The sequence below is a fragment of the Carassius gibelio genome, chromosome B20 (assembly GCF_023724105.1).
Source record: "Carassius gibelio isolate Cgi1373 ecotype wild population from Czech Republic chromosome B20, carGib1.2-hapl.c, whole genome shotgun sequence".
In the NCBI taxonomy this organism is placed as follows: Eukaryota; Metazoa; Chordata; class Actinopteri; order Cypriniformes; family Cyprinidae; genus Carassius; species Carassius gibelio.
In genome coordinates this window covers 9,734,768-9,756,071 of record NC_068415.1, presented here as the reverse complement: position 1 = coordinate 9,756,071, position 21,304 = coordinate 9,734,768, and the positions used below count along the sequence as shown (strand labels likewise).

The following is a 21,304-nucleotide window of genomic DNA, read 5'->3' as shown; positions in this document are numbered from 1 at the left end:
TTATTCCGATGATGGCAAACCTGAACCTTCAGCAGCCTTGACCGCAAAAACCGTGACACCTTTTTCTGGATTCTTATAGTAATAGTAAGTTCAAAAAAACATATCAAGGAATACTCAAATAAAATATATACACCTTACTGACCCCAGACTTTTGAACAGAAGTCTAAACAAACTTAACGTTATTTGCTCAAATATATGCATAATGGTCACTTATGTCCCTGTATGTAAATGAATGAATGGCATTATTAATGTATTTTTGAATAAAGTAAGAGATCTGTGGGGGGAAAAAAGTGTGGAAAAATAGAATAATTCTACTGGCAATAATTTATGCTCTCAAATTCACAGAAGGTGCCTTTCCAAAATATATATATTTTTTTTTTTTTTTTTTTTTCTGATCCATCTCTCTCCTCTTTCTGTCTGCCAAACAGGTGCTCTTATATTTCAGGTGGATGAAAAATCATGAGGAAAACTCAAGAGCGATCAGCCTCCAAACCGTTCACCACAGTCAAACAGCAGCCGATTCGGTGCGGGATGAGCCCAAAGGCTTCTCAATTAAAGTTCAAAAGCCCAGCGTGATAAAATCTGTATACTTAAACACTAAAGTAACACTTAAAAACCAACTGCATGATACAACAGCTTCAGGGCCTAGCAACCGTTTCATCCCCAAGCCTCCTGCAGACTACAGACCGAGACCATCCAACTAGCGTTCATCAGACAAGAGGGGGTTAATAAAGCAGACCTTTGATTACAAACATTTTGGCTTTGGTCCGAGCCGTGCCGCTGAGATCAGACGCACACCGCGGCGCAGCGCACATCAAATCAAGCGGTCGCCATAGTAACCTTATCATCAGTCCGACCCCTGAGGTCTTGGAAACGCAAGCTGGCGATTTCTATTCAGGTAGAAATCCACAGACATATCGGGGGAGAGAGATTCATTAATTCACAATGAACGCTGGCACTTAGCAAGATAAATATCAGTAGGGGAAACGCTTAAGCAGGGTCCATAAATCACCTCTCAGCTGTTAAAAGCTAATTAATCTAAGATGAACGCTGGGGCCAATATGCCTGAATTTGTGAGATGCGTGTACTGTATGCTATCTGGGCAGATTCGCACACCGTAAATCTCATTTAAATAATGGGAAAAAACTTAGTGTTTTATTTATTTATTTTATGAAAGGAAATATGCCAGGTCAGCAAGGCCAACCGGTTGAGCGTGTACTCGCTGTAAAAAGTCTCTCTGAGATTCAAAGCGTAAAGACCGCTGAGTCACTTTGAGCTCTAGCAACAAGAAACAAACATGAGGAACTCTTAAATTGCATTTGGACGCAAAGGGTTAGAGCAGCCGCTCATTGTAACCAACTCATGATTTCAGTTTGGGGTGAATGCTGTTGATCTGTAATGGTTTGTGCTACCTTGCATTCACTTATTAATTCTTAACCATTTGGAGGTGACATCTTATGACAGGATATGTCACGTCATCAATCACGTCATCTACTTGTCTAGTGTTCCATGCCTGGACCAAAAAAAAATAATGATGAATCATGCTGCACTACACAGATTTATGTTAGGGATGCATTATATATATGGGTACATTATTATTGGCTAAAAGCTTATATGCATTTTTGTTGTTGTTTATTTTATTTTATTTTTTTACATTTAATGGATTATTACAATTAAATTGCCATAATTTAACACCAAATAATTAATAATTTACACTGTTAAATGTAATCCTTATCACACATAAAAGAATAAAAACATTTTTTATACTGTACATTATAATGCCTAAATTCACCTGTACCAGTTATTTTTATTTTGACTTTTTTGTTAATTATAATTATTACTACTACTACTATTATTATATCATTTATAAGTTTTAACATCAGCCATATACTGGTTATCAGCATTATTTATATAAATAATATTAATATTTCGAATCAAAGTATCATTCACCCTAATGCCCTGTCTATCTGCAACTGCAAGCAGCAAATGAGGGTTCATAGACAACTGACAGCATAAATCAGTGTTAATTTACTACTGATACATATTACTGCTTATTATTTTTCTTTCTCATCTGATGCTCTTAACTCACACTTCATTCAATAAAAGAGATTCATTTACACACAGATGACTTTTTAATGAATGGCTGAGAATGTACATGCACTGACTCTTGTTTGCAGAGATGAGGAAAGCTTTCCAATCAGGGCTAAAGCACAGAACACACATTTATCTGTTACATATAAAACATCACATTCTGCTCCTCAAGAAGAAAGAGGAAAAATGCAAGAAAGAAGCGTGAATATAGAGCACAAAAGACTAAGCAAAGTGAATCAAACACATCCATTACATATACACTGGAAATTCCGTCTTTATAGATGATATTGGCTGAATGCAAATCTCCATGAAATGAACTGAAATGAACTAGGACAGTACAAATGAAAGTGAATTGAAAGCAGACTTGCATGTCTGCAGGCCTAGTCCCTGAATGATATTGCTCATAAAATATTCAACGCAAATGTAAAGCTATAAAATATAGAAAAGGGAAGAGAATAACAAGTAAGAGCCTACTTAACCAAAGACTGGAAACTCAAAGTGGCAGATATCAATCGAAGATAAGGAGAATATATTATATATATTTTACACACACACACACACACACAATTACAGCATATAGCAATATGCGGTTTATAGTAAATACATTTCTATACATAATATACGTCACCTGATCAATAATTCATGAACTGCTCTAATAAGGATTAAAATGGTTTTAGGTTCCAATGCTGTAAATATTTTTGGAAATCAAGCAATATTTGCTAAAAATGTCAAATTTCACAGAAACATTTGGTTATATGTAACTAATTTTGTTAAAAATCTGGGGTAATGGTCTGTTAATAACTAAAAAACTAAATGTTTACTGTATCTTGGCATTTTCCTATGATGGATCCAAATTCGTCTGTACATGATCTGAAAGAGCGCAAGAAGCCCATTAGAAGACATGAGCATTTTGAGGTTCCATCAGCCTCGGTAAGCAAATATAGGAGAATATGGAGAAACTATAGATTTTTTAGATTCAGCAATTTGATGTTTAGGGGTTGTTTTCAGAACATCAGGCTGTGAATTACTTAGACCCTGAAGCGTGACACTTTCATTTCTGCGCGTGCGGATAAGCTGGTGCCAAGATAAATAAATCACACCTACTGAAACTGAATTGTACATGAAAACACACTAACAAATATTTAGAAATACATCATCTGCACCAAATCATCTATTTCAGAAGTAGCTTTGCTCAGCTGAACAGCACCTGAGACAAGTGTGTGAAAAATTAACCAATTACAGAAAAGGCAAACATTTCCAATCGATGTGCAGAATTACCTAATTTCCAAGCATTGGTCCTGAACCACAGCCAGGAGCTTCCCATTACTGGAAGGAAAACATAAATAAATTAAATAAAAATAAAAAATGGGAAAAAAAGAAGACAGAATGACTGTGTAAGCAAACATGGGGCCAAAAATAAACATTTCTAAAACAGAGAATGTTGTCTTCCATCTGGAAATCAATAGCTAATTAAAGCTTGCTGTCTCTGCTTGTATTGGACTGTTTTGCATAACTAGATAACTGGCAGGAACACGCAGAACATTGAAGAAAAAAATGAGTTTGATTGAGATTACATGGCTTGCATCCACAAACAGATATTTAATTAATTTTGGATATCTCACAAGAACCAAAACCCACAAACGAATGGTTTCTTGAAAATCCAAGAAATGTGTTGTTGTGGTTATAATGAACCTAAAACAACTCTATACACAAAAGAGTCATAATTAGGGGGCCAAATCCAATGATTTTTGGAGAGACACAGTATACGCTTTAGCAATGCAGAGTCAATGAGGTGTGGATGATCAATATGCAGCAATTGCTGAAGCTTTAATTGCAAAAGAGCTTTTCACACTGCAGATGAACCTGACAAACCTCACCTGGAATAGACTGAGTCTCTGTCTGAAAGGCTTGTATACAGTGTGTCAAATAATGGTGATATTACCTTGCCAGCACCAGCTGCCAGTTCAGTTGATGTTTGCAAGGTGAACCAGTCCAGGTGGCAGAGTTGAACTGGAGGGGCTGAAATATATATATAAAAAAAAAACATAGACTCACACAAACATTAACAGCTGAATAATCTGGTACTATGTCTCCTTGATATAGTAACATAAACTGCCATTCACAACTTTGAAGTCGGAAAGATCTTTAAGAACTGAAAATTCAGATTTGCCGTCATATAAATTACATTTTAAACTATATTAAAATAGATGATAACAGTTGTAATCATTTTTAATATATTTTTGATTAAATAAATGCAGCCTTGGTGAGCATGAGAAACTTATTTTAAGAACATTTAAAAATCTTATTGACCCCAAACTTTTTAAAGGTACTGATTGTGGTGTTATGTCTTCAGGTCTAATTATTTAAATATGGGAGAATCATTATCTATTACAAATTCTAAATATGCAGCTACTGTATACTTCACTGTAAATACAACAAGAAGAGATAAAATCTCACCTGCAAACTAAAACTATTAATAACTTAGATATAAAAACTAAAAATATAAATTTCAGATTGAAAAAAAGAAAACTGTTGTTAAAAAGAAAACTAATGTACTAAAAATGTATCAGAATAAATAGTGCTACATTTCTAAAAATGCTAAAGCTATATAAAACAATTTTTTTAATTAACTGTTAAAAATGGTAAATGAACATAAAAATAACTAAAACTTACAATAAAACTCAAATTAAAACAGAATGTTATTAAAAAAACACTAATTCAAAACTATAATTATATATAAATGACACTATAACAGTGAATATAATGTGCAAATAATCTAAAAACTGCAAATCAAGGCATCATTTTAATAGAAAGACGTTGTATTAAAAATTGAAGTGAATATGTAGATTAAGTATTTCTCATGTAAAAACAAACTAATCCCCAGAAACCCCAAAAATCTGACATAAGTAGACTCATAAACAACTTTAAAAGGACTTAAATCACGAAATAGGATGCTATTAGAATCAGGTCTTGTATTATTCAGATGGAGCTTATTTTATCTTGAGTAAACACGTCTGCCAAATAAACATACTCATACCCAAACACTCTTCTCTGCAAATCTGATTTGGAAAGAAACGTGTGAGATGCCTACGTAGAAATTACAGTCACGTTTTATCTTACTTCTGAGACATATTCGGTTTGCATCAATAAACATGGCATCTTGCAAACATTTCAAATGTGCTGCATCTCATTTCTGCACTTGGTTACTGTGTTACTTCAGTCCACAGCTGAAAATAAAACACAAACAAACACGAAGTCTATGAATGATATCATAGACTTTTTTTGATCAGCTGTCAGCATGCTGTTGAATCAATAGTTCTGAAGTTTGAACTTGAACCTGCTCCTCAAAACTGCAGCTTGTGATTATAATTGACAATAGAAATACAGAAAAAAAAGAATATATGACGAGTTGTAAATCATAATAATGATATTTATTACATAATCATATTTACAGGTTAATAAATCCTGGATGATGATGATGAACTTGAATACGTAGCTCAAAATAACTAAACAGATCTGCTTAATTAATTACACGTGATGTTTTAATATCGGGTGCAAATAAACATTTGTTTAAAGAAAGCGCGAATATTTCGACAAACCTGCGTATCTGTGTCTGGCGGACAATTCTGTGTTAATAAATAAATCATATAAAATATTCTCCTCTTCGTCTTCTAGAATAATATCACCTGCCATGATTTCAATGAACTGGACTGCGCCCACGTCACACTACGGCGGTCTGTGAGGTACATATGAAGGGACTCTGGGAAGGGAATCTTTTAAATACTAAAAGACTTAAATACTAATACTACCGCTCTTAAAGCCTAATTATTTTGAGATGGTTTTCCGAACGTTTTCCATAACTAAAACGTAATTTTAAAATGCTTGTCGTTATAGGTGGTGAAATAATGTTGTTGTTTTTTTTTAAATGTCTTTTTATCACAAAAAAAAAAAAAAAAAAAAGACCGACGGAAATGAATTGCGAAACCAGCATCCAGCACACGTTACATCCGGAGGAGAGACTCGCAGGAGTTTGGTACCATGGCAGCGTTCAGCGGTGAGATTTATCTGTCAACATTTTAGTAAAACTATCAGAAAATGTTTTTCTTTATTATATATTGAGTGTGGTTAAACTATTTGCGATCCTGATATTCAATTCAATTCAATTCAATTCAAGTTTATTTGTATAGCGCTTTTTACAAAACAAATCGTTACAAAGCAACTTTACAGAAAATTATGTTTCTACAATATTTAGTAGTAGCTAGTAGTTTGTGCACATTTGACAGGATTTTAGAAAAAATAAAAATAATAATAATAATAATACAAGACGTAGTCAGCTAGACGATGAACTATCAATATTATTAATTAAGTTAATATTTGATTCAGTCACACATTTAGCAATAATTGTTAGTTCTGTTTGTTGATTCAGGGTCAGCATCATCTGAGGTCCTCTGAGGGTCAGCATCATCTCTTCTCAGGTGTTCTGGATCCAGAGACATCATTAGCATAGCTGCTGATCCAACAAAGTAAAATTAGTTTAACCCAAGCTAATGAATAAAAAAGCACCTTTGATCAGATGCAACTACACTCACAATTTAAAAGATACATTATTCGAATGCTTGGCGAAAGAGATGTGATTTTAATCTAGATTTAAACAGAGAGAGTGTGTCTGAACCCCGAACATTATCAGGAAGGCTATTCCAGAGTTTGGGAGCCAAATGTGAGAAAGCGCTACCTCCTTTAGAGGACTTCGCTATCCTAGGAACGACCAAAAGTCCAGCGTTTTGTGACCTTAGGGTGCGTGATGGGTTGTAACGTGGTAGAAGGCTAGTTAGGTATGCTGGAGCTAAACCATTTAGGGCCTTATAGGTAAGTAATGATAATTTGTAACTGATACGGAACTTAATAGGTAGCCAGTGCAGAGACTGTAAAATTGGGGTAATATGATCATATTTTCTTGACCTGGTAAGGACTCTAGCTGCTGCATTTTGGACTACCTGTAGCTTGTTTATTGACGAAGCAGGACAACCACCTAGAAGAGCATTACAATAGTCCAGTCTAGAGGTCATGAATGCATGAACTAGCTTTTCTGCATCAGAAACAGATAACATGTTTCGTAGCTTGGCAATGTTTCTAAGATGGAAGAATGCAGTTTTTGTAACATTGGAAATATGATTTTCAAAAGACAAATTGCTGTCTAATATAACACCCAGATTTCTGACTGTAGAGGAAGTAACAGTACATCCGTCTAGTTGCAGATTGTAATCTACAAGATTCTGTGTAGTGTTTTTTGGTCCAATAATTAGTATCTCTGTCTTATCCGAATTTAATTGGAGAAAATTATTTGTCATCCAATCTTTTACATTTTTAACACACTCTGTTAGCTTAGATAATTGGGAAGTTTCATCTGGTCTCGTTGAGATATATAGCTGAGTATCATCAGCATAACAGTGGAAGCTAATTCCGTATTTTCTAATAATATTACCAAGGGGCAACATGTATATTGAAAATAGAAGGGGACCTAGGACGGATCCTTGTGGCACTCCATATTTTACTGATGATAAATGAGATGACTCCCCATTTAAGTAAACAAAATGGTAGCGATCTGACAGATAGGATCTAGACCATCTTAGAGCCTGCCCTTGAATACCTGTATAGTTTTGTAATCGATCTATGAGTATGTCATGATCTATGGTGTCGAATGCAGCACTAAGATCAAGTAAGACTAGAAATGAGATGCAGCCTTGGTCTGACGCAAGGAGCAGGTCATTTGTAATTTTAACAAGTGCAGTTTCTGTGCTATGGTGGGGCCTAAAACCTGACTGAAATTCTTCATACAGATCATTTTTATGTAGGAAGGTGCTCAATTGGGCAGACACAACTTTTTCTAAAATTTTAGACATAAATGGAAGATTTGAAATAGGCCTATAATTTGCCAGTACACTAGGATCTAGTTTTGGTTTCTTAATAAGAGGCTTGATAACCGCCAGCTTGAATGGTTTTGGGACGTGACCTAAAGATAACGACGAGTTTATGATATTGAGAAGCGGTTCTTCGGCTACAGGTAACAGCTCTTTCAGTAATTTAGTGGGTACAGGATCTAATAAACATGTTGTTGGTTTAGATACAGTGATAAGTTTATTTAGCTCTTCCTGTCCTATGGTTGTAAAGCACTGCAGTTTATCTTTGGGTGCGATGGATGAAACTGAAGTGTTAGATGCTGTAGAATCTACATTCGCTATTGTATTTCTAATGTTATCTCTTTTATCAGTGAAGAAATTCATAAAGTCATTACTATTTAACGTTGGTGGAATATTTGAATCAGGTGGCGTCTGGTAATTTGTTAACTTAGCCACTGTGCTAAATAAAAACCTTGGATTGTTTTGGTTATTTTCAATGAGTTTGTGTATATGTTCTGCCCTAGCAGTTTTTAGAGCTTGTCTATAGCTGGACATACTGTTTTTCCATGCAATCCTAAAAACTTCTAAGTTAGTTTTTCTCCATTTGCGTTCAAGACTACGAGTTACTTTCTTGAGAGAGTGAGTATTACTGTTATACCATGGTACAGTACGTTTTTCTCTAACTTTTTTCAATTTGATCGGGGCAACAGCTTCTAATGTATTAGAGAAAATAGTGCCCATGTTGTCAGTAATTTCGTCTAATTCATGTGTATTTTTGGGTACAAATAGCAGTTGAGATAGATCAGGCAGGTTATTTGCGAATCTTTCTTGGGTGGCTGGAACAATAGTTCTGCCCAGACGGTATCGCTGCGACATATAGTTAATATCAGTTATACGCAGCATGCACGATACAAGGAAATGGTCTGTAATATCATCACTTTGAGGTACAATATCTATAGCAGTAAGATCGATTCCATGCGATATAATTAAATCTAGTGTATGATTAAAACAATGAGTGGGCCCGGTGACATTTTGCTTGACTCCAAAGGAGTTTATTAGGTCAGTAAACGCAAGTCCTATTGTATCATTTGCATTATCAACGTGAATATTAAAATCTCCCATGATTAGCGCCTTATCAACTGTAACTAGAAGGTCTGAGAGGAAATCTGCAAATTCTTTTAGGAATTCTGTATAAGGCCCTGGTGGTCTATACACAGTAGCCAGAGCAAGAGATACATTAGATTTCTTTTGCATGTCTGACAGAGTAACATTTAGCAGAAGTATTTCAAAAGAGTTAAACCTGTATCCTGTTTTCTGGGTAACATTGAGAATATCACTATATATTGTTGCAACACCTCCGCCACGACCAGTCTGACGGGGCTCATGCTTATTACAGTAGTTTGGTGGAGTAGACTCATTTAGACCAAAATAATCATTTGGTTTTAGCCAGGTTTCAGTCAAGCAGAGTACATCAAAACTATTATCTGTGATCATTTCATTTACAATAACTGCTTTTGGTGTGAGTGATCTAATATTTATGAGCCCAAACTTTAAAAATTGTTTTTGTTCATTTACTTTACATTTTTCTGGTTTAATTACGATAAGATTTTTTCTAGATCCTACATTATATTTATATTTATATTTTGACCTCACTATTCGGGGAACAGACACAGTCTTAATAGGTTTTACAGCGCAAGTACTTTTAGCATTTAAGCGGGTGGAACAAAACTCATCATAATGGTTATTTGAGAATTGTCTTACTAGTCACATGGAGCGAAGTGTCCTGGAGATGTTGTCAGAGAGAAGCTCCGCTCCAATATCTTGTCGTTTTGCCTTCTAGAAATGGGAGTGATACCTGAAATTGCACAGGCGGTGGAAGAAATGGACTGGCTGTGAGTTAGACACTCTCGAATAGTTATTCATAGACACAAAATAGATGTATTAATAAGTTAGTTATCTGTGCATTCTTAAAGTAGTTAAAGGTTTGATCCTCTCTTTCAGGTTGCCAACAGACATTCAGGCCGAATCCATCCCACTGATTCTGGGCGGAGGAGATGTGCTCATGGTGAGATCGAAATCCAGTGCAATGTGTGTGTGTGTGTGTGTGTGTGTGTGTGTGTGAGAGAGAGAGAGAGAGAGAGAGAGAGAGAGAAAGAGAGGGAGAGAAAGAGAAAGAGAAAGAGTTGATCAGAATTCAACTCATTTATGTATAAAGCTGCTATTAGTTTACATTGATATTCCATGGGTAAGAATTATTATAGTGAGACCATACATTTGTTTTTGTTTTTTTGTTTTTGTTTTCTGGGGACAGAACTTGTTTTAAATGGCTTGTATTGATCACACCGTAATAGCTAAGTAATGTTGTTATTGTTTTTGTTTTTTCACTAAATGTAATAAAGCTAAAAAATATATAAATAATGTGCAAAATTTCTTTTTTGAATTCTTGTCCATTCCAGTTTTTAATATGTGGCAGATGAACCTATATGACAGAAGTTCTGCATTTGGTAAGTGTTTAACACTTTGATGTGACAGGCCTAACCTGGTTTAATTCCGAACTATTCATCGAGATTCTTTAAGCTTATTTCCACTTTTTTGTTGCAACAAAATAATTCTATTCCATTTTGTTTTTTCTCCTTCAGCTATTGGTCCAGATGGCCTGTGCTGTCAGAGCAGAGAGTTCAAAGAGTGGCATAGCTGTTGTTCTACCAAAGCAGTCACAAAAGGTAAGAGACCACTTTTTTGTGTTTCTTTCCAAAACCAAGCAATTCCTGGGAAGATTTATTCTGCTTAATTTTCTCCAGGGAAGTATTATTATGAAGTAGCCTGTCATGATCAAGGGCAGTGCAGGGTGGGCTGGTCCACTGCCCAGGCATCACTGGACTTGGGTATGTTTGTGTATGACCTCATTATACTGATCGGTTTATGACATTACTTCTGTAATAATAATGTTTAGTATTCTATTGTTACCCTTTCTTAGGAACAGACAAATATGGATTCGGCTTTGGGGGAACTGGAAAGAAATCTAACAATAAGCAGTTTGATAGTTATGGAGAGGTGAGGCATGATGAAGGCATTTGATTTGACTCAAGTTTTGGTAGACTGCTAAATGTATGTCTTTTCCAGGAGTTCACTATGCATGACACCATCGGATGCTACACAGATCTGGATAAAGGCCAAATGGCATTCTCTAAAAATGGTAAGGCTTGTCTTTAATTTAAGCCTTTTAAATGTTTTAGTGAATAATTTGATTTAATTTAATTGAGCATGCCGTCACACTTTGCAGAGCTATGCTAAATTGTCGTCAAGATAATGTAAAATAATTAATAATATAATGTTACACATTACCTTACCAGGTCAGTAATGCAAGGGCAGAACATTTTTATATTTCAAATGCTTTTTTTTTATTATTATTATTCATCAAAGGATCCTGAAAAAAATTTCACCGTTTACACAAAAATAATAAAATGCTAAACTGTTTCAAATAAAAGGTGAGCATTGAAGATCTCCAAAGTTTTGAATAGTAGTGTGTCTCTCTCTCTATAAATGTTTGGTACCATAAAACTCCTTCAACATCAGTATACCATGCAGCCGTAATGCAAATGGACGCCACTATAACTGATTCCTGTTTGTCTGTCACAGGTAATGATCTGGGTCTGTCTTTTGAGATCCCTTCACAGCTGAAAAACCAGCCCTACTTTGCTTCTTGTGTGCTGAAGGTATCTGACATATACCCGGCTTGTTGTTGCTATCTATCATTTCCTTTTCAAAACAGCTTTTTCTTAAAATGCATGTTTATGTCAATTAAATCCAGAATGCTGAACTGAAATTTAACTTTGGTGATGAACCTTTCAAAAACCAACCTAAAGATGGATATGTGGTCGTGAACCAGGCTTCAGACAGTCATGTGGTCAAATCCAGCCAAACAGGTGAGCTTCAAACCACATCGATTTTTCACTGCCTGCAGGGCTTGTATTAACGTTTCCTTGCATTCTGTCTGTCATGTGTATTTGTCCTCAGGCAGTGCTAAAGTGAGTCAGGTCAAATCCAGTTCTAACGCCCCCAGAGCTCTCATCATTGAGCCGTCTAAAGAGCTGGCTGAACAAACCCTCAATAATGTCAACCAGTTTAAGAAATATGTTGATAACCCCAAACTGAGGGGAGCTGAGAGTAACGGATTGAAATCATTGATTTATTTATCTCAAAATATGATTTGGTGAAAATATACTAATTTATCTTTAACGCTAAAGCTAAATGAAATATAAACTAATGTTCAAAAGCTAAGGGTGAAAGATTTTTGAAAGACTTTTATTACTTAATTTTTATATTCAGCAAGGATGCATAGAATTTAAGACCCCTGCCCTTGTCTGTAATACAGAATTTAGTCATCTTTTTGTATTAATCTTTTTTTTTATCACTTCATTGTACCTTTAGGTTGATATTGTGGTTGGGACCCCGGGCAGACTGGATGATCTCATATCCACAGGAAAGCTGGATCTTTCCCAAGTCCGTTTCCTGGTGCTGGATGAGTGTGTATGTTGAACACTTCCATTTATAAAACTCTGTACAGTTTTAGCATTAAAGGAACACTTTGGCTTGACTACAACTTCTGTTGACAGCATGAATTCCAACATGCTGTTGATTTTACTGCCATTTTAACTTTTACCTCATTTGGTAAGAGTTTGTCTAGATTTCAGGTTAAATTTATTTGAGAATATGGGAAAGTATGATTTTTGACTGAATAAATGTGTTCAGGATGGACTCTTGTCAGCTGGCTACACTGACTTCATCATGAGGGTCTACACTTCAGGTGGCAAAAGACTCCAGGTGATCAAAGCTGTAGATTTCTACTTTCCATAGAGATTCCAGCTGCAGTTCTTCAAGAATGGATTACTGTATGTGTTTTAAGTGATTGTTTGCTCTGCTACACTGCACTCATTTGATGTGAAGAAGCTCTCGGAGAAGAACATACATTTCCCCACATGGGTGGATCTGAAAGGAGAAGATTCTGTACCAGAAACGTTCCATCATGTGGTGGTGCCAGTCAACCCAAAAACTGACAGGCTTTGGGAGAGACCAGGGAAGAACCACATCAGGGTACATTTATTCAACACTTGCAAAGATCTCACTTCATTCTGCCTTTTTAAACTTCAGAATGTTGTAAAACTATAAATCACTGATGTTTTCTTCACAGACTGATGAAGTTCATGCCAAGGATGACACACGACCTGGAGCCAACACACCAGGTAAGAACCGCCTGCCATTAAGAACATTATGGTGAAATATCTGAATATCTCCAGGTTCGTGTTATCAGTTGTGAAAAGGACTTTGACGTGGTCTGATGTGAAGGTCTTGCAGTGAATCATGTTATATGGCTTTATCAGAGATGTGGTCAGAGGCCATTAAGATTCTGAAGGGAGAGTATGCGATCAGGGCCATTAAGGAGCATAAGATGGATCGGGCCATCGTCTTCTGCAGGACAAAGATCGACTGTGACATCATGGAGCAGCACTTAATCAAACAGGGAGGAGGTGAGGTGGGCACACGGCTCGGGCTTTTAGCTTCATTATCTAACAGCCATTATATCCCATCAGGTCTGGATGCAAACATTTGGCTTTTTCTACAGGTCCAGACAAAAAAGGACAACCGTTTTCTTGTGTCTGTCTTCATGTCGACAGGAAACCAAATGAGCTCAAATATAACTTGGAGCGATTCAAGGTAAGAAAAAAAAAAAAGGATTTAAATTTGTATAGATGATTCTATATATATGATTTTATTTTTTACTTTTCTGATAATACTCAATCTATTGAAGTATTCTTTCATCATCCTACTTTAGAAACAGGAAGTGAAGTTTCTGATTTGCACAGATGTGGCAGCTAGAGGAATCGACATTCATGGTGTTCCTTATGATAAGAAAGAAGAATTTCTGTTTTCTAAATTTTTACTTCACAGTGGTGTTTATTTACCGATACCAATAATTTTGTATTTTTACATTTCCTAAAAAAAAAAAATGCTGATTTTTTTTCATTTTAAAATTAATATATAATTTCATAATAACTAAATCATTAGACAACAACTATAGAAACATGCATTCCTTAATATTAATAATTATATAATAACTAATACAATAAATTATACTATTTAATTATATTATTAATAATAAAATGTATTTGTAATAATTAAAAATATACTGTTAATCATAAAAATAATAATACAAACAACACTAATAGTGATTTAGTAAAACAAATAATACTATTACATTTATTGTAGTAGTAAAATGGTTCTAAAATAATTTTATTACAAAACATTTTATTAAATTATTGTAAAAAATTATTCATGAATAGATCAATTTGTTTTTCAAAATAATTGCATTGGGGGGGACTTCAAAAACAAAGAAAAGTGCAGTATTTTTTTCTGTTTTTCAGTGATAAATGTGACTCTACCAGATGAGAAGCAGAACTATGTTCATCGCATTGGAAGAGTCGGCAGAGCGGACAGGTAACGGCCAGCATTTATCTTGTGTCATTAGTCTGCGTTTACACTTTAATCATTCATTGATATCTGTTGTCATCACAGGATGGGTTTGGCTACAGTATATCACTTGTTTGCTATGGAGAAAGAGAAGGTAAGCTGGAAGTAAAGCAGAACTGTTGATGTAGAAATCTAATGTGTTCGTTTGTTAATTGTCCGTCTTTGTGGGATTCACACAGGTGTGGTACCATGTTTGTCCCAACAGAGGAAAAGGCTGCTATAACACCAGACTCTAAAGAGAATGGAGGATGTACTATGTGGTACAACGAGAAAGAGGTGAGAGCACACTCAATACATTTACATGACATGAAGAAGATTTGAACTATGCTCATTTTAACTGTTTTCCATTTTAGTTGTTGCACCATTATTTAGTGTGAACCGGACATCAAAGTACCTGTGGATGAATTTGATGACAAAGTGACTTATGGCCAGCGCAGGGCTGCAGGGAGTGAGTGTACCTCTCAGGTGTCCTGTTTGTATAGTTTTCATTCATTGTGTCTGTTACTTATCTCTGTATCTATTTCCTCTCACACACCCCATTTGGTCTCTACGAGGGCCATGGATATACTGGCCCTGACTGTACAGGAACTGGCCAGTCTGGAGAGAGAGGCACAAACTTCCTTCCTTCATTTCAGCTATCTACCCAACCAACTCTTTAAAGCCTTCAAGAGCACACTTGCATACGCCAAACTGAAATAATCGCAAAGGAAGACTCTACAGGACAAGAACAAGTCACTAACTTTACAAAATAAATATATTTAATTTCTACATTCATGAGGATTGACATGCAATGGAAATTTGATTTACTGTGTTTTCTTTGTTTTAAATTTAAGAAATGCTAAAAAAAATATTTTATTTTTTTCCCCAAAGCACTAAAGATGCAGTCATGCAAATTAACCTGAAATAAATTCAAATGGCATGATTCTTCTGGGGGATTTTTTCAGTTATTGTGTTTATTGTGTTTTCTTTTCAGTTTTTGAGAAAACGTGTGAGGTTTAAGATCAGTTTAATCTACTATCCTACATGCATGCAAAGAGTAAATCAGTGAAAAATACACTACGTCTTTTTTTTTTTTTTTTAGCTAAAAATAAAAATATGATCTTAAAAATACAATACGTATTATTTTCATTAATTTAGAACTTAATAGTTTATTATAAAGATATTTAACTATATTCATGCAGTAATATAATTGCTAAAGGCTGCTGTCCAAACTTCAATTTTCTGAGCTGATTGTTTAGCAGCTTGTGCATATGCTCCAGACATTTCAGTCCAAAAAGCAATTCATTATTAAAGCCCCAAAACAAACTTTAACAGCTAAATGTAACAGTAAATTTAAAATACTGAAATAAGTATTAGTAAAGTAATTGATTTATTTATATATATATTTATATATATATATATATATATATATATATATACACACACAATAAAGCGTTTTATGCCTGTAATAACATTGCAGCTCTTACCTTTAAATCAAATTGCGCATGCGCACTATGCTCCACTGACTCTACAGTTTCTAATACTTACACTAGGTGGCGGGCTTGTCCTACTGTAGAGGCGCTCACGCTCTCATTACCCCTGAGACGTTCATTGTATTGTTCATGCCATAAGCGCTTCACTTATATTTATAGTAGAGCAGAGTCCAATAGAGGGCAATGATGATAAACCTTATTAATAATCCAAACCTGCATGATTGTACTGCATTACTCTCAGCAACCCAGGACCTATGTTTTATTACAGACTCCTGTTTAAACTCAAATCACACACACTGGAGAACATCTCTCTGTAATTATACCCAAACTAACAGCAGTGCTCATAAACAGCCCTGCATTTTAAACTAATCCACACAAGACCACACACACACCTCAACTTACATTCCTCCCCTTAATTTGATTGACTTATGGATTCATACAACAGATGGGACATCACGGAGCCTGCCAGTGCTGAAAACACTCAAGTTCCTGTTTGACAGGAATCCATAACATTCAACCTCTGTTCTGAACCAGCAACGACTTGTTATCAGAAGTTAGATGATTAAAGTTTCGATTTATCTTTTTTGTCTGTTATTCACTTGTCCTTTCATGTTATGTAACTGCAGTAGCTATGTGTATATATGTGTGTGAGTGTTTGTGTGCCTGTGTGTTTCCACTCCTAAGCATCTTTGGAAGCAAATGGTTTCCAGCTGCCAGAGCGTGCGTCTTGTTTCCAGTGGTGAAACGTTGACTACACACGCTTGTCCGCCTTTTCCTCACTTCCTAAACCCCACAGACCCACACTTAACCCATTCAACATGTATCTGGACAGACTAATGACACATTTCAGACAGATAATATAGCATTTTTTCCCAAGTCTGAAGGCCATTTTCTTCACATAAATGGTAAAAAGGTGTGGAAAGACCAAAGATTAGATGATCTAAAAATATAACGGGACCACAGCAAGATTAAAAGCAGGTCCAGATGGAATCTTGGCTTTTCTGCACTAAACATCTACAATTGTTTTTTAATAGACCTACTACATTCTAATGTTCAAATTAGCCAAAAGATTTTATAAATAAACACACATAAGGGGCGGGGCTTTTAGAATTTTGTGATTGACAGGGTATTGAGTCTCAGGCCAAGTTAACAGTGTTGAGTCAAATGTCTACAGAAGTTCAGTCACATTCCAGGAAGCTGTTACCTGTAAAGCCTCCACCTTCCTTTACCCAGTTGTGACTGTTTTGAGGGATTTATGTTGGATCGATGGATTACAGTTAAAAAAATATATAAGGAAGCTACAGGAAGTCCCGCCCACCTAACCCATAGGGCATTTCCTTTGCACCTGGTAATGAGAAATGTCCCCGTGGCAGGTAACAGAGATCAAATAAGTTCAGAGTAAGAGTGAATGCCATGAGAGAGTTCATTTTGCAGCATACTTGGTCTAAAGATGCTTCAACAGATAGAACACTTTAGCCCAGACGAAGTCATAAGTAAAAGGTTCTCCCACAGTCCTCCTCCTCCCTCATATTTGCCGTATCAAACACAGTGTGGTACTGTACATGTGTGAGTGCTGTTTTGGTTTTGCTGAACCTGAGGAAATTAACTACTTGAGTTACAACGTGCTTTGATGATGCAAATTCTTCTGAACCAGTAAGAGCAGATTTTCACACAGTATAGAGAGATGGGAGCAGATAAAGGACACAGGAAGTGCGATAATCCAATGGGAATTATCATGATTTAGCTACTGTAATCATGACTGACTGTGACCCTCAACAGTTTTAATAGTGTTGTACTCCTGTATGTGTGTGTATGAACTCTCAAACTCACCCCTGAGGCTAAAGGAAAGGTGCATTGAATCAATCTGACAGCATGAGTCACTGCTAAAGATTCATACAGAGAGCACATAAACTGTTACCAAGAGCACAGTCTTACAAACTAAATGTTATAAATTGTCCCTTCCACTTCAAATGCATTTAGTTTAATAAAAAATGTGACATCTGTACATCAGTATTTGCAATGTCGTTAAGAATGTAATAAATATATTAAACAATGTCTTTGTTCTAGACAGTTGAAGACCACTGTATTGTGTGAATTCTCATGCTTTACAATTGCATTATTAAAACAGTGCTGATATGACAATGCCAATATAGGAAATGATGTGTGTTTAGGTGATAGATTCAGCAGATATGACAAGTTGATATGTAATATACACATATAAATAAATACACTGATGTGCATTTACTAAATACAACAATAAGACTCCATAGAACAACCTTTCTTTTCATTTATCATCACTTGATGACAGAGACAGGAGGAAGGAGGAGGAGAGGGGAGGAGAAAGGGGTGGGAATACCCATAAATGCCAAAGTCTTGAACTATGCCCACATTAAACGGAACGGTCGGAGTTTAGTTTGTCACTAATGAATGGTTTATCTCATTTCTCTCGATCTCTCCCTCTCTCTTTTTCCCTTTTCCATACCCATGGGTGACATTCACAAATGTGCTTTGATCTGCTGCCAGACAGCACAAAGCGCACACCAGGGAGAAGAAAGAAGGGAAGGAGGAGGAGGAGATGGATTTCAGTAAGTCTTTAAAAACTACAGTTCCCTCAGGGATCTCTGGAAAAACTGCGGTCCGGAGCCTGAAACCACCTGACTGGGACTTTCTTTATATGGGGTTGGTGGATCAGTCGGTCGATATAATGATAGACAGAGTGATGGAACGCTAGGATGATACACGGATAGACACAGAGATACAGACAGAATGATATATAGAGACAGAGCAAATGGTAGAATGATAGATAGACAGGCAGACAGACAGAACGACAAACAGACAAAACATTAAAAGGACAGATTGAATATCAGATAGAACGGACGAACAAATAGATAAGGAATAGAAAAGACACATAATATGACATTTAAAAATTGGATTTTCCCCCACAGATTTTCTATTGGATTGAGGTCTGGAGACTGGTTAGGCCCCTCCATGACCTTAATGTGCATCATCTTGAGCCACTCGGTATGTTTCAGGTCATTGTCAAGCTAGAAGACACATCCATGATTCATCTTCAGTGTTCTGGAGGTTCTCATCCAAGATTTTACATTACATGGCCCCGTCCATTTGCCCCTCAATGCGGTGAAGTCGTCATGTACCCTTAACAGAAAAACAGCCCCAAAGCATGTTTCCACCTCCGTGCTTGACTGTAGGGATGGTGTTCTTGAGGTCATAGTCAGCATTTCTCTCCCTACAAACACAGCAAGTGGAGTTAATGCCAAAAAGCTACATTTTGGTCTCATCTGACCACAGAACGTTCTCCCAAGCCTACTCTGATTCATTTAAGGTGTTCTTTGGCAAACTTTAAATGGGCCTGTACTGCACATGTGCCTTCTTGAACAGGGGGACCTTGTGAGTGCTGCAGGATTTCAGTTCATTGCAGTGTAATGTGTTACTAATGGTTTTGCTTGGTGACTGAGGTACCAACTGCATTAAGCTAATTAACAAGCTTCTCCCGTGCAGTTCTGGGCTGATCCCTCACCTCTCTCATGATCACCCTTACCCCATGAGGCGAGACCTTGCACGGAGCTCCAGACCCAGGCCGATTGATGCTTGTTTTGCATTTCTTCGATTTCCAAATAATCGCCCCAACAGTTGACTCCTTCTCACCAAGCTTCTTGCTGATGGTCTTGTAGCCCATTCAAGTCTTGTGCAGATCTACAATCTTGTCAGACATCCTTTGATGGCAATTTGGTCTTCCCCATTGTGATGGGAGAGGTTGGAATGGAATCTGTGTTAGCATTGGCACATAACCAGTCTGTGGGAGCCAGAATTACCCCTGGTTGGTAGGGGATCAAATACTTATGCAAATCAATATCTTAGATAGATAGATAGATAGATAGATAGATAGATAGATAGATAGATAGATAGATAGATAGATTACACTACTTAACTGGTCATTCATTCATATGAACTGACAGGCTGACAACATTTCAGAGAGCTTGTGAAAAAGTTGATTTAGAGTTTTCAGAACATTCTTTTGGCTCATCAGTCTGTGTCGGTGAGGGTGACCCTAAACCTAGCGTGAACTCTGACTCCTCACCCGAACCCGCTCTGACCATCCGTCGGGCAGAGTGGACTCACACTCATCCGTCTGACCATCTGTCTGTTTCTGCGCTGCGCTCCTGTTTCTGCAGCTCTGTCTCTTCTCAAAGGCCGACTCTCATCCATCAGCCTGAGGATTCCTTCTCGTTCTGACCCTCTGAACTCTCTGAATACTGAACTCACTCTTTCACTCATTCATTCTTTTCGTGTCCTCTGTCTCCAAAGCTGCAATGCCACTGCCCCTTGTTTTACTCGACTTAATCAGTTAGTTAGTTTGCTCACTGCAATAGTGATTGCAAAAGCAAGTTTGCTGAATGATGTTTAAAGCCTGTTAATACCAGGTAAAACACAAAACCTTCCTTTTTTCTTCTTCTTCTTCTTCTTCTTTTTTATTTTTGATGAATCATAGGCATCCTTAAAGAAAACATTTTCTTTATGGTTTTAGTTAATAATAAACCAGTTTTTGTACCTTACCTTGTAAAGAAAATATAGTAATTGATGCAAATGGTGAAAAACTATACTTTAAAAAATATAGATTTTTGTTTTATTAAATAATAATAATAAATATTTCACAATTTAAAACTAGTATTTAAAACTATTTCACAAAAAAACTCAAAATACATATATATTTTTTAAAATTAATAAAACAATAATAAAACAAATACATTGAAATACATTGGCCTACAAAAGAAATACATTCCAGAAGAGTTTGGAATGACATGAAAGTAATAACAACACAACTGTCATTTTTGGGTGAACTATCTCTTTAAACACTGCTATAGGTTCATTTCATTTCCTCAATATAATGCGATACACAGCAAGTGAAACGAAAAGTGTTAAGGCAGATTGCACAACCCACCCACCCACACACACACACACCTAGACAACTCAATACGTTGTCTCTGATTTCACCCAGAACATATTGCTCCAGCGCCTCATCTGTCAGTAGTGGGATGGAGAGATGACTGGCGCCTAAATCATAGCAGCTGTGTCTGCAGCTAACGGCCCCCGTGCTCATTAACCACAGGAGCTGGACCAGCGCGACAGCAGCCCCTGTATCTCACTCACTGCCACTAGCCGTTAGCCTTAACGATAAGATCCCCTAACGCCCACTGGGGTTACATGATACTTTCACGCACTACGCTTCTGATGGAAACTGGACGAGGAGACAGGATGGATTTAAGAGAAGGTCTAGACTGAAAATGAGCAAAAATT

At 36.4% G+C, this 21,304-nt stretch overlaps 2 pseudogenes; one reads left to right on the top strand and one right to left on the bottom strand.

Moving 5' to 3' along the window:
* LOC127983515 (NBAS subunit of NRZ tethering complex-like) overlaps positions 1-4,203 on the bottom strand; it is a 153,968-nt pseudogene extending 149,765 nt beyond the window's left edge.
* A 1,867-nt stretch (positions 4,204-6,070) lies between these two features.
* Positions 6,071-20,242, top strand: LOC127983514 (ATP-dependent RNA helicase DDX1-like; annotated as a pseudogene).
* Positions 20,243-21,304: the final 1,062 nt, after the last annotated feature.